The following is a 12,820-nucleotide window of genomic DNA, read 5'->3' on the forward strand; positions in this document are numbered from 1 at the left end:
AACCAGACTGGTTCCGGCGGGCCTGATAATTGTGGGGTTCATGAGTAGCTCAAGTACTTTGCATGGTTTTGGACATGTCCTCAGTTGAAACCGACTTCCCCAAGCGTTCTCTGAGGGGACCGAGGTCTACTCTATCAGTTCATGTATTCTGTGAAGTGACATGACCATTCGTGGGGACCTTGCTCATAACTGCAAAAGTCCGAATCAATTGAACGTTGTACATGTGCATGTAGTGAAGGCCACATGCAAAATGCTGTTCCATGACACTCATCTGCCACCAAGCACTGGGTTCATTGGCTGAAAATATTCTTCGGCACAGTAAAGTTGTGCGCCCAAGAGCGTGGAAGCCTAGAACATCCAGCCTGGAATACTAAGAACACCACAGCCCAAAATTAAGAATTGCGGTGCTGGGTTTGTGCTGTTGTAAAACACGGGGATTGTTATTGATTGTTATGTTGTACACACATGTATTTGAGCTTTACCACTACATACACGTCTGTCATGCACAATACTCAATCTGACGACAATATGCTGTTTCGCTCATCATTGCAGCACAGAGAAAATGAGGCAGATGAATGTCCTGCTAGGGAACATCGAATACTGTAAGACATGTTATTATAACGAGTCGCAAATTTAACGATTGTCCAAAATTCATAAGTTAACGAGAAGATATGTTAAACGACCTTGCAGTATTCCGGCCTATCCACACACAACATATGAGCCAGCACAAGCGAAAACCCAGATAATGGACTTGGAGGGCGATTTTGAGATTTCAATACGAGAGCTTTCAGAATTTCATGCAGAAACCAATAAAAAAAACCAGACTCAAAAATCTCAAGAAACACCATAGATACAGTCATTTGTCTGCACCTATGTCCTTGCGAAACATACGGAAAATGATGTTCAAGCGCACGCAAACAATCCAGCGGTGTTGAACGAATAATTGATGGCCCAAACAAAGCTGTCCCAATGAAGCAGATGGAGAGTATTATTAAATCAAGTGAAAGATACTGTACATATAGGTAACATGATATTGAGTCTTCTATACATCATAGCATCAAGAGACTCTTTAGAGTACATGAGGGCATCTACGCAAATAGGCGTAATCAAGAGCAATGTTACGCAAGTGTGTAACTGAGCAATGGCACAAGTATATACACGAAAATAGAAACGAATGTGAAATGATCAAAGTGCTATGTCAGGCTGGTCGGCGAGGATGTTGTCTCACTCTGCAGATGCAGAAGGTGGCGGGCAAACTTCATCTTGAAACTCTGATGGAACATGCTCGCGAATGTGAGAAAAGAGGTACTGCTGCCTCTCTGCAGTCAGTCCTGCAGGACTGAGGACTTTCGGCAGACCAGCACGAAGCAAATCTTCTGCAGGCACTTTCAGCAAGGCAAGCCTCTGCTCAGCAGCATGAACATTCTCTTTGCAATACACTACACCAGGCTCAGCACAGGAAAAGCGCATGTAGTGAAGCTTGGAAATGCCGACCAAGGGCTTAAAGAACTGCATAAAGAACTTATCCCACTCACGCCACTCCAGATTGGAGCCAGGAATAAGCTGCGCCTGATTGCATGCAGCACTACCATTCACTACATCAGCTAACTGGGCCATGCTATAGATATTATTGCGCCTATAGCTGCGTTTCAGCAAACCAAAGCAGCCATCGACCAAACATCTGGTGTGGCCTGTGATCATGAAATGCAGCTCAATACACTTATGCAAGCCAGACATACAGCGCCATGCAAGGTAGGAAACAACAGTTTTATTCTTGTTCTGGCCACAGCAATTATCTGCAGAGAGGATACACTGTTCTTCGCCATAACCATGGTGTGCGAAGAAATGGTGGAGGAGACTTACAACGCTGTTGGGGCCATGGCTCTTGGAGCCATTTGTGCCGATGGTGTCCGTCTCGTCAATCAAGTAGTTCACTTGGTGCGGAACAGCTTCGTTGTTCACCCCAAACACCTGCACTTTCCTTGGAACTTTAAAGTAGAGAGGACCTACTTGTCGCCACTCCTGAGGTATGCTGACGTTTTGCGCAAAATCAAATGTATAATGCGTTTTGAACGTGGCTTGCGAGCATGGAGCACATGGTGGCGCACACTGGGCACTGGCTTGTAGCTGTTCGGCAGCAGAGATAGTAGCGCCACGATAGTAGTCTCTCTCATGTTGTGCTGCTGCAATGTGGTCTTGCAGTGCTGAACAGGCGGCCACCTTATCCTGCTCAGTCAAAGCTGACATGACCCGACGGCGTAGTTTCTCGCACAGATCACACACGTCAGTCCGTGGAGACATAAATTTCAAATGCGGCGTACATTGGTGCCAGATGCTGCGGAAGGAAGATTCTCCCATGACACGAATGCCAGCCGAGTTCCCTGCAGTAACATACAGTTTGTGCACAGCCTTGTATGTCTGGCTTGCAGGCAAAAACACGGGAGGAACGCCATCTCGACCATGTAGTGGTGCAGGGTGTGGGATGCCATAGTGTTCGCCGTGAGACTTTATGAAAGTAACCGCGTATTTGACTTCCTCAAACGTGAAAGCGTTTGATGGTCGTCGACCAGCATTGCCGTGTCGCCGCGCCGTTGCACCGTTGCTTTCCACGTGCTTACACAAACTCCACAGTTTATCTTTCTTGATGTTAAAGATGTAGCGGAACGCACCGGCACACACTCGCTTGCTCTGGAAAGCGTACTTGAAAGCTGAGCGTTTACGCTTTTTCTGGTGGACAGTGAGCTTGTCTCCACAATGCATAGCCTCCAGCACACCACTCAGCAGTAAATCAAAATCAGGTCGCTCCAGCTCTGCCATGTTCAGCCGATTCTGATCAACATCTTCAATAGAAAATAGTGACAAACAATTTTTTGAACATCCACATCTTGGCAAAACTGTGGCTGCAGTTGCAGCATGTTGGGGAACGTCCATACCAGCATCTAGGTCCTCAAATACATCGTCAGTATCGCTTGTCTCTTCTTCTCCATCACCGTCGTCGGTGCTGCTCAGTTCATCATACCGATGGGCAGCAATATCGATGTCGAGCTCCTTGTCGAGGAAATGGCTGTCACTACTGTCATCATCGTCGTCAGATTCCTCCAAAACATTTTGGACAGGTGGCCCGTCAACAGCAACTGAGCGTACAAATTCTTCCTCGTCTTCAAGGAGCAGAGCAGCGAGGGCATCGTCCACGGTGAACGTAGCTCGTCTGCTCATGCTGTCAAAGAATCATCGACTTACTTCAAAGGCCAAACTATTTTCAAATTTCAGAGCGAAGAGTGCAAGCACGATCCTCCAGAGTAAAATCGACTTCAGTCAAGCGACCGAAACTCAGCCGTCCTTTGACGGATTTCCTTCAAATAAAAAGCACAAGAAAGCTGAGGAACTCAGCTGCGCGATGGTCCGCGCCATAGAACACTACGTCACATACTTGTGACGTAGCGAAGCATTGAACACGCGACACGCTTCGCTGAATGGGGATTTCCCGTATTCAAACTTCTCAAGCCGTTTTCTCAGTTCATGACGTAGCTCCGTTATCCGGTTTTTCGCTTGCGCTGGCTCATATATGAAGCAGTACGGCCTCAACGGATCTTATTATAACGAAGAAATGTCATCCGTTAACTTTTAAAGCGTTCGATTTACTTTCCCGTTATATATACATGTCTTACAGTACAGGTATAGAATCATGCCTTGCAGATCTCGGTACGGCCCCTTCGATGCATGTTTGAACATTAGATGGCTGTGTAGCTTCAGTTATCTCGGAATATGTTATCCAGCAGCAACAACGTTGGGCACCGATTAACTGACACACACTTATTCACTATAATGAGTATGCGTTGGAACACTTTACCCCGAGTCATACTATAGCAGTGAATGCCATGCATGGGTTTACCTCACACACTGAATTTCATAATTTGACATCCAAATCACAGAAGAGTGGTGTTCCAAACTTTACGTAATTGCACTCCATGTCCTGCGAGCTACAGTAGAATACTTTAATAGAATACTTCTTATAGCACGTTCTTAGAAACAAATCGTATCGGTTCGAGGCTGTCAACCCAGGCATTTGTGATTTCACAGCCATAGATGTTACCAGTCACGTCACTGTATACAGTAGGTATGCAGAAGAAAATACTAGGAACTCTTTGTGGAAGAGCTGTGCCAAAATGTGTACAGTACAGTAAATTAATAAAAAGAGCGAAAAGCAGTGACATGGCTGTGCATGATGTAGATCTACTCGTACCAGTAAGTACAGTGCACCAGTGAAACTGTTGGTGTAGTACCGGTATACTACTATAATTATGGCATGGCCCATGCCACTACAATCTATTTGCAGTGGGCCGCAGTAGGCCAGTGCAACAGAAAGCAATTCAGTAGCTGTGTGCAATGTGAACATCTATGGCATGCAAGTAAACTGCCATACAGCACAATCGATTACTCTCAGCCCACATAAGTACAATGTAGGCCAATCAGTAGTATAGATACATAGGGCACACTCTACATCATACATAGTTAGCACCAAATCTATATTGTCGATGTACTTTGCAATGACGAAATGATGGCAAGCGTGCTTGATTCATCATAATACTGCCTTGAACTTGGGTGGAAGTTAGTTGTAAGTTCAGTGGTCGAGGTAAGCAGAGCTGCTCCAGCTTTCAGAATCCTGCATGAAAAAGGCAGAAAGCAAATGTAGGTATAATAGTAGCAAGCTGACATAAAGAGCCTGTCTTTCAATACAATAATTCTATCCACTGCATGGACAGACATGGTGCTTCATTCACCTCTGTTTCTTGCTTTCTCAGAAAACCTACTTCCTCCTTCTGCCATGTAGCTCATGACATACATTTTCTTTACGCCTTTTCAGCCGTGGTCAACTTTCGCCCCTCCTGTTTGATTGGCAATTGCAGTCAACCTGGGGAATACTGACCCTCGATTGTGAATGAGAAAAGTGCCGCTATTGGTGTATTGTTGTTACTCGTGAGGTTGGAAGTATGCAATCAAATGGTCACTAGATCTGAAGATTGTGTCGTTATTTGCGAGTTGTTTTGTAAACCCGAGGTACATTATTCACAAGGTGGATTGTACATGCTATGGGATGTAGAATAACTAACCAAACAAGAATGGTGTAACAATGATTTGAGTCCATATCCAATTGGATGAACCTAGAGTGCATGATTCATTCCAGAAAGGCGATTTCAGTGAGTCTTGAATTGTCAGCAGCATCATACTTCCATTGAGCTATTTTTTCTTTTTCGAAACGACCCTCTCTTTTCAATTCGAACGAAGGTCAACATACGATTACGGCAGGCATGCACGCACTGATCTTCACTGTATACATGTGCATGTATACTGTACTGTAGTCTGTACAGTCAACTAGTCATGTTCCACTTGGCTTCCATAGGTGCAACTTGGCTTACGGTAAGTGTCACTACAAGTGCATAGTAGCCCCCCTCCGGGAGTGCGCGTGAACAGGAACTGTGAACTGGTAAAAGAATCATTCGACACCTTCGTTCGTTTCAATGGAAAAGGTTCATTTGGCAAATGGAAGCCTTCGTTTCACCCCTAGCCCCAGGAGCGAAATTTTCACTCCTTGGCTGCCTGTTTGAGCCATCCTTGTGGAAGGGTTGATTTATGCATGCCTGCATATAGACCTTATTCGATAAACGTCACAATCACGTGAACCGGGGTCCCGGGAACCAGGGAGCGGCAAGAGACCTGCACTCAGTGCACAGAGGACTCGGCGTGGGAACATAGGAGTAGAAAAATACCGGTATTTTACTACTTCCTTGTACGAACTGGGCCTTTCTTGCCACTTGTTTCACGTACGCGTGCCCCAGCTTACGACAAATCCCTGGAGGCGAGTCCAAAAATCATGTTATCGAATAAGGTCTATAGAATTGTTGATCTAGACGTTTGGGTTTAAAAGAGCAAGCCTGTGATTAAGAGCTGCACAGAACACAGATCACGTAGAACTACCCAATATGGGGTCAAAACTCACAACGTTTTGGGTACTTTGGTCTCATGTCGTCTCCCCAGGTGCTATGAATCCCTGATGCACATGTATCTACATATACAATGTAACCGTAACTCTACCAATGTTGCGGACGATGCCCCCCCCCCCCCGGCATACAGAAAGTTGCTATGTCCTGGCCCTCATACAGCATTGGGGAGGCACTGAATCACTTTTGCAAAAAGGACTAGTGGAAAGTGGCACTACAAATTTTCTATTCCCAGAAAAGTGGCGTTCCAGCCGAGTTTATCTTTTAATTTCTCGGTTTTCTCGGTTGGGATTTCATACCTGACAACCATCCTGATTTGGCCGGGACCGTCCCGACATCGAGGGCGGTAAAAAAAAGTGCATTAGTTCCATGCCTCACCCCGAGCTACATTTGTATACATTTTCATGCCTAGGTATGTCATTCGATCTCAGGTTTGCAAAGGCTGGCAGGTATGGGATTTGTAGTGTGACCAGTTCTGACTATTGGCACCTGCTGCGCAGAAGTGTCATTCCTACATCTTGGCTGCAAACATACCCCCCCCCCCCCCCCCACACACACACACCACCAACAATGTTGGATCCTATTTACAGGACCTCACTCTAAATGAAAGTGTAGCAGAGGCACTGCCAAAGTATAAAACAACGTTTGAAATGCAAGCTCCATGGGTGCATGCATGGAGGGCATGGGGAAGAGACGGAGAGGGTGAAAGCGAAGGAAATTTGTTCCGAAATCAAGAGAATCCGAGGAACCCTTGCTGCATTCTTCAGTACGATAACGTCAGTGAGTGCATCTCAGATGTGTTGTGCGACCAGACATACAAGTAGCACTAACCTGAGCATGAGAGCTGCTTGTCATCATCGTGGTCAGGAAAACGAAAGGACGAACGTAGAAGATTGCTGACCATGACGAACAACAGTGCATATCCAGACGACAGACGGCTTGCCAGAATCAGTCTGGTGCATCTTCAGGAATCGTCTTTCCTAGCCCCTTTAGCGCGAGCGTCGTACTAGTACGACGCACATGAGTTGCATGCCCCACGGCCGTCGTACTAGTACGACGCGCGCTGTACACTGTACAGTGAACCTGCATCTCATAGTCGTGGGGTCCGTGTTGAGTCCATAGTGACCATGGTGACTTGTTCAAACTATCGTAACTCACTCAATACTTGGTCGATTCTCACAATCGAAACATGTATCTGGAAGAGAAAACTCTCAGCTGGCGATAGAAACAATCGCCGAAATGATACGACTACCGGTTGTTGAGATATGCGACTCGACACGGCAAATTTCAACTCGATTTTTTTGCGCAGGCTGCAGAACGCGTATTTTCAATCATGGATCATTTGTGCGCTACCCGCTGCCATGGAAACAAGATTCAAATGATGGTAGTCGATCCCGTGAGTCCTCACAAAAAATTTGAGCTCGATACGAGCAAGGAGACCGAAATGGCAGCTGAATATTTGAGCTTGGTTAGTCTTGGCCGTGCTCAAGTCTGTCGAGCGCTCGGATGAAGTTTGCCAGACTGTAGCACGGGGTTTTGGTTTCGCTCCGAGCTGAGTTTGATACCAGTTTGTCCCTCTTCTCAAGACCTTTCCAGGAAGCTCAAGATCATGGAATTCGTCCAAGGGAAGGTAAAGTTATCGACCCTTGAGCAGCCAGTACTTTCATGGGAAAATGCGACCTTTACAGGTGTTGACGTGGGGCGCGTTCAGGTAGCGTCGTGCTAAAGAGGTTTTAATCGCATTCAGCAGTCAGCTTCGAGGTCAAGAACGCGATGATATTTTCAGAAGGAATAATTTTCAAATTTTTTTAAATTTTGGAGAAGAAGCTTCCTTTCTAAAAAAAAAAAGCGTTCCTTGCTTTCACGCAAGGACCCCTTGCCGGACATGTCGTCGACAGCACAGTGTCGGCAGATCCACGTTTGTAGGCTGCAGACCCGGCAGACGTTTTGATCAGCCCGGCCTGGTGGTGAGATTTTGGACCCGGGAGTACTAAAAACTGCTCGCATCCCAGGGTGCTCTGTTTCGCTCTATCCGATCGAGTAAGGCTTCCAGAAAGGCCCTCAGGTGCGCGGCCTGCGATGCCATAATATACCTCCCGTGTATGGAGGCTCACCCACGTTCCGCCAGAACGTGAGTGAAAATCAGAATGGAGCGCATTGTGCAAGCTGTGAGGGTGCTCAGCTGAAGAAGTTTCCGAAGCACGAAATCAAAATATTCGATGAGCTTCTTAGGCCCGGGTAGCTTCGTCTTTGACCAGGTTTGGGCCTTTCGCTTTATGCTTTTGTTTGTTCCGTGTGACTAAACACAACATTGCAACGTGGGTGCCCTTCATCCACTTTACGTGGATCACCCACGTACGCGTTTCCGTTACGTGGGAACTAAACCTCCCTATTACTACTATTGTACTACTCCCTGGTATTGTACGAGGTGAATTGCTATTTCTGGACATTGTACATTTCTGGACATTTCGGGTAAAATAATAATTTTGTCGCGTGTAGAGTCAAGTCAGTCAGGTTGATGAAGTTTTTTCTTGTTGTAGTTGACAGCTGGGCTGTTGTAGTTTCTCCTCGTGTCGGTGCCTTGTTGATAGCCTTTTCTTGGGAGGCATTTCAACGAGTTTTGTGGTACTATGTCGCATGAGAATTTTGAATTTTGAGTAAAATAAGAAGTAATGGACGAATCGTTGGCTTCCCCATGTGCACTCCACTTCAGACGCTGTATAGTCTTGGACCTGTTGGCTGGAAGTGTGAAGAGGCCAACTGCAGTCCACCAATAGAAAAAATAACAAAAATGGTGGAGTATAGGATGCCTATTGACGCTATTTTACTTTCATGTCCAGAATTCCATACACTGAAATTTAGGCCAAAAAATTGGCCCGTCGAAAACATCCTGCTATAAAGTCTCTGGGATCACAGCATGAGCAATTGTCACATATTTGGAAAGATGAAGGATTATGACCTTTGACCAGCACCTGACATTCGCTGACCACATCAGTGCCCTTGAGCGAAAGGTAGGCGACAAGCTAGCTGTGTTTCGTAGAATCCGTGACCGTCTAACAATTGATGCAAAGAGAACCTTCTACTGCGCGTTCATACAGGCTCAACTGGAGTACGGTTCCAATGCTTTTTATCACAGTCTGCAGGCTGGGCAACAAGATCGCTTGACTTGCCTCAGCAACCGTGCAGTTAGAACTGTTTTTGGTTATCCAAGGTTCTGTGACATTTCTACTATTCTAGCCAGATACCACCTAGCTTCTATCTCCTTACGTTTGAGATTCAAATTGTTCGTACTTATTTACAGATCATTACATAAGGTGTGCAGCCCGCTCTTAACAGACTGTTTTGTGACTAGAGTCAATGCCACACACACAGCGTCAATCACCCGCTCGCAGGTTACTCTGTCTCTTGCTCTTCCCCCGGCTAATAACCGCTATGGCTTGTACGCATTAAGCTTCTTAGGTGCAGATCGCTGGAATTCGCTCCCTGCTTCTGTTCGTATTTGCTCCACGCTATCAGACTTCCGCTCATCTATACAAAAACATATAGGGTACCCCGTAAGAAGGCCTTAGGCCTGTGGGAATGCCCTATTAAAAATTTAATAAATAATAATAATAATAATAGGCCATACAATAGATACAAAAAGATATGAAAAATGTAAAACACACGGCCAGTGGGCCTCTATTTTATTTTCGTGTCCAGAAATTGCTATTCACCTCGTACTACTCCCTGATTTTCCATGTCACACTGTACATGTATACATGTAGTATCCCTGCCTTGCTAGTACATGTACCTCTAATCATGTCACGTGTACATGTACACGCACTGCATGATCATTATTATTATTATTATTATTATTATTTATTAAATTTTTAATAGGGAATTCCCACAGGCCTAGGGCCTTCTTACGGGGTACCCTATATGTTTTTGTATAGATGAGCGGAAGTCTGATAGCGTGGTCATAATCTTGTCACCCATTTTGCTGACAAGCCTGCAAAGCTAATCATTTTCTCACCATTGCAAGTCACTTCTTGTGTTGCCCTTGCATACTACCCAGTACCTGTACCACACATGTACTCTCAGCCAAGATGGACAGTACAGAAGACACCGAAATAGCAAGCCGAACTTGACTTGGTCGAGCTGAAACCTTGGCTGAAACCTTGGAATTCGACCGAAAATGGGCAAAATTCAGAAAAAATGCAAAAATGCAAAAGGTACCCCAAAATGCAAAAAATATTCAGAACATTTTTCGGACAGGCCTACCCGTACCCCTCGTTGTTATTTTTGGAATAGTTCAGTCCAGTCCAGTCCGAAAGGTCATACTCGGATCGACTCGCCTTCTGTACTTCACCTCCAAGCGTGCCGCATGGGTGTCTAGTTTTTGAAATTATTGAGGCAGCACATTTCGTTTACAGCCCATCACTCGCCAGTATTCTTTGAAAGACTACCAGCAATTTGTTTACCTCCTGCCATGTCCGAACTAATTGATAGCAGTGATGGCAACAGCAGCAGTTATGAGACGGCGTGTAGTGTTACGGTAACTGTTCAGAACTGTTCAGAGTCGTATCCTAGGTTAATCCGAATACTAAAAATTGACCCAAATTGCACATAGCACGAAGCTGGTTTTTGAAAATTGTAAGTCGTGTATCTGCCCCATTTCTTCTTTATGACTTGCACAATACACCAGTCTTCCTAAACAACACATTTCTAGCAGGGGTTAAGTACCATATAAGAGAAGTACAGCCAGTGATATTGTCATGTTGAAATACTACAATTTTGACACAAATTACACATAACACGAAGCCAGGTTTTGAAAAATGTAAGTCGTGTATCTGCCCCATTTCTTCTTTATGACTTGCACAATGGTCCAGTCTGCCTAAATAACACATTTATAGCAGGGGTTATGTACCATATTAGAGAAGTACAGCCAATGATATTGCCATGTCTAAATACTACAATTTTGACACAAATTAGACATAACACGAAGCTGGTTTTTGAAAATTGTAAGTCGTGTATCTGCCCCATTTCTTCTTTATGACTTGCACAATACACCAGTCTTCCTAAACAACACATTTCTAGCAGGGGTTAAGTACCATACAAGAGAGCTACATTGTACATCTAGTCATACTGTCATAAACAGCCAGCATTTTTCCTGCAGCAGTCACACCACCATCATCATTATTCCCAGGGAAATCCTCTTAAATACATTGTCAGCTCCTACGTCGTTAGATACAATGTAGGGGGCTGTAGGACCGGCTCGTCAAAGATAGAGAACCTGAACAAGCGTGCTCGGGACGTCTCAGCAATCGTAGTATGCCTGAGCACTCCAATAAAAAAAAACCTATTAAAAATTTAAAAAAAAAAAAAAAAAAAAAAAACTTGATCAATGGCAAAATCGTTCCCCACAGAAAAATCATACTTTGCGGGTCTCGCGTTGCACGCTTGGAGGTGAAGTACAGAAGGCGAGTCGATCCAAGTATGACCTTTCGGACTGGACTGGACTGAACTATTCCAAAAATAACAACGAGGGGTCACGGGTGCGAGTCAACCCCTGTGACACGGATTTCTGTGCCGTGTCACCTCCCTAGTTTGAGTACGACTCCCTGATTATAATGCATGTGCATGTATACAGGCGCTAGCGCTAGCGCTAGGCGCTGAGTTTACACATTTCTGGTCGAATTCCCCACAATCCCGGCGTTCTTTCACGCTTACCAAACAACCCCGCCCTTCTTCTCCAGTGCCATGTACAAATTAATTATTTTCTTCAGACTTATTTTAAAGGATTCCCCGTCTTTGACCCTGGACCAGGGAGTTGTATGGTGTACTGTTTGACAACTGGGAAATGCATGAAAGAAGGTACATGTACAGTCAACTTCGCTTTTAACGACACTCGGCGGGGCATCAGAAAGGTGTCGTTATTCACGAAGTGTCGTTATACCCGAAGTCTCATTATATGTATTACAGTTGGATGGGACTTTGCTCTGGGCATGGAAATTCAGTCGTTATTTGCGAATTGTCGTTATATCCGCAGTCGTTAATAGCGAAGTTGACTGTATGTGCTTGGCCAGCCTCCAAAGCAACCGTTGAAACCATTAGTAGGCATTGCCAGTCAGGGGCAGTGTCTGTACTTGGTCGATGCGGCAATAATTTTATCCCGTGTAATTTTTGGAGCCGCTGAATGAAATTATTAATTTAATGATTTGGGCTGTTTGGGGCCAATTCTTCTAAAATTCTCCCGGGGGAGGACCCCACGCCCCACACCACTGAATGCCGGTAGAATATCTTCCGATAACCTTGAATTGGCAGTACGGTACGGTCCACAATCAGTACTGCGTGACATGTACACGTGCACAAACTCAGTCCCGTCAGTGACCATGGTGACCATGACTGGGAAACTGAGCCGCTCAGTTTGCGGCCTAAGTTCTAAGTTCTGCACGGTCTACCCGGTGCAAAGTCGTGACCCTGGCACTGCTACTCGGAGCCCGGTCGGCATTACTGATGCCTGAGCCGGTTACTGGTCCATACCGGCATCTGCATGCATCCGATCAACTCACTGGCGTACAAGTAGCCAATTCCGAGGTATCATGACTCGGGCGAATGCGGTCGCCCGTGACCGCAACCACCATACAGGATAGCAGCAGAGTCACTCTCGAGTCCTCGGAAACGGTTATCGCATGTTTACGGTTACGCTTACGAAGCACACATACTTGTAAATATTCAACAACAAAAAAGGGTCAGCAAAAATTCTCTACAGATCAGCAGCCAGACACTGATTCCCGGCCCGATGATTTCATGTAATGATACTAGTAGCATTTCCAACACAG

The 12,820-nt window shown here is 45.4% G+C and overlaps 1 protein-coding gene across 1 annotated transcript in view; it reads right to left on the minus strand.

The window, feature by feature from the left end:
- Nucleotides 1–12,650: 12,650 nt before the first annotated feature.
- The window catches only part of LOC135828422 (ras-related protein Rab-8B-like), an 18,994-nt gene continuing 18,824 nt past the window's right edge, over nucleotides 12,651–12,820 (minus strand). Inside the window, exon 8 of the mRNA XM_065340869.1 lies at nucleotides 12,651–12,820. This exon is cut by the window's right edge and continues 761 nt beyond it. The gene's annotated coding sequence lies outside the window, so the exon portion shown is untranslated.

Source organism: Sycon ciliatum, chromosome 12, assembly GCF_964019385.1.
Source record: "Sycon ciliatum chromosome 12, ocSycCili1.1, whole genome shotgun sequence".
Lineage (NCBI taxonomy): Eukaryota > Metazoa > Porifera > Calcarea > Leucosolenida > Sycettidae > Sycon > Sycon ciliatum.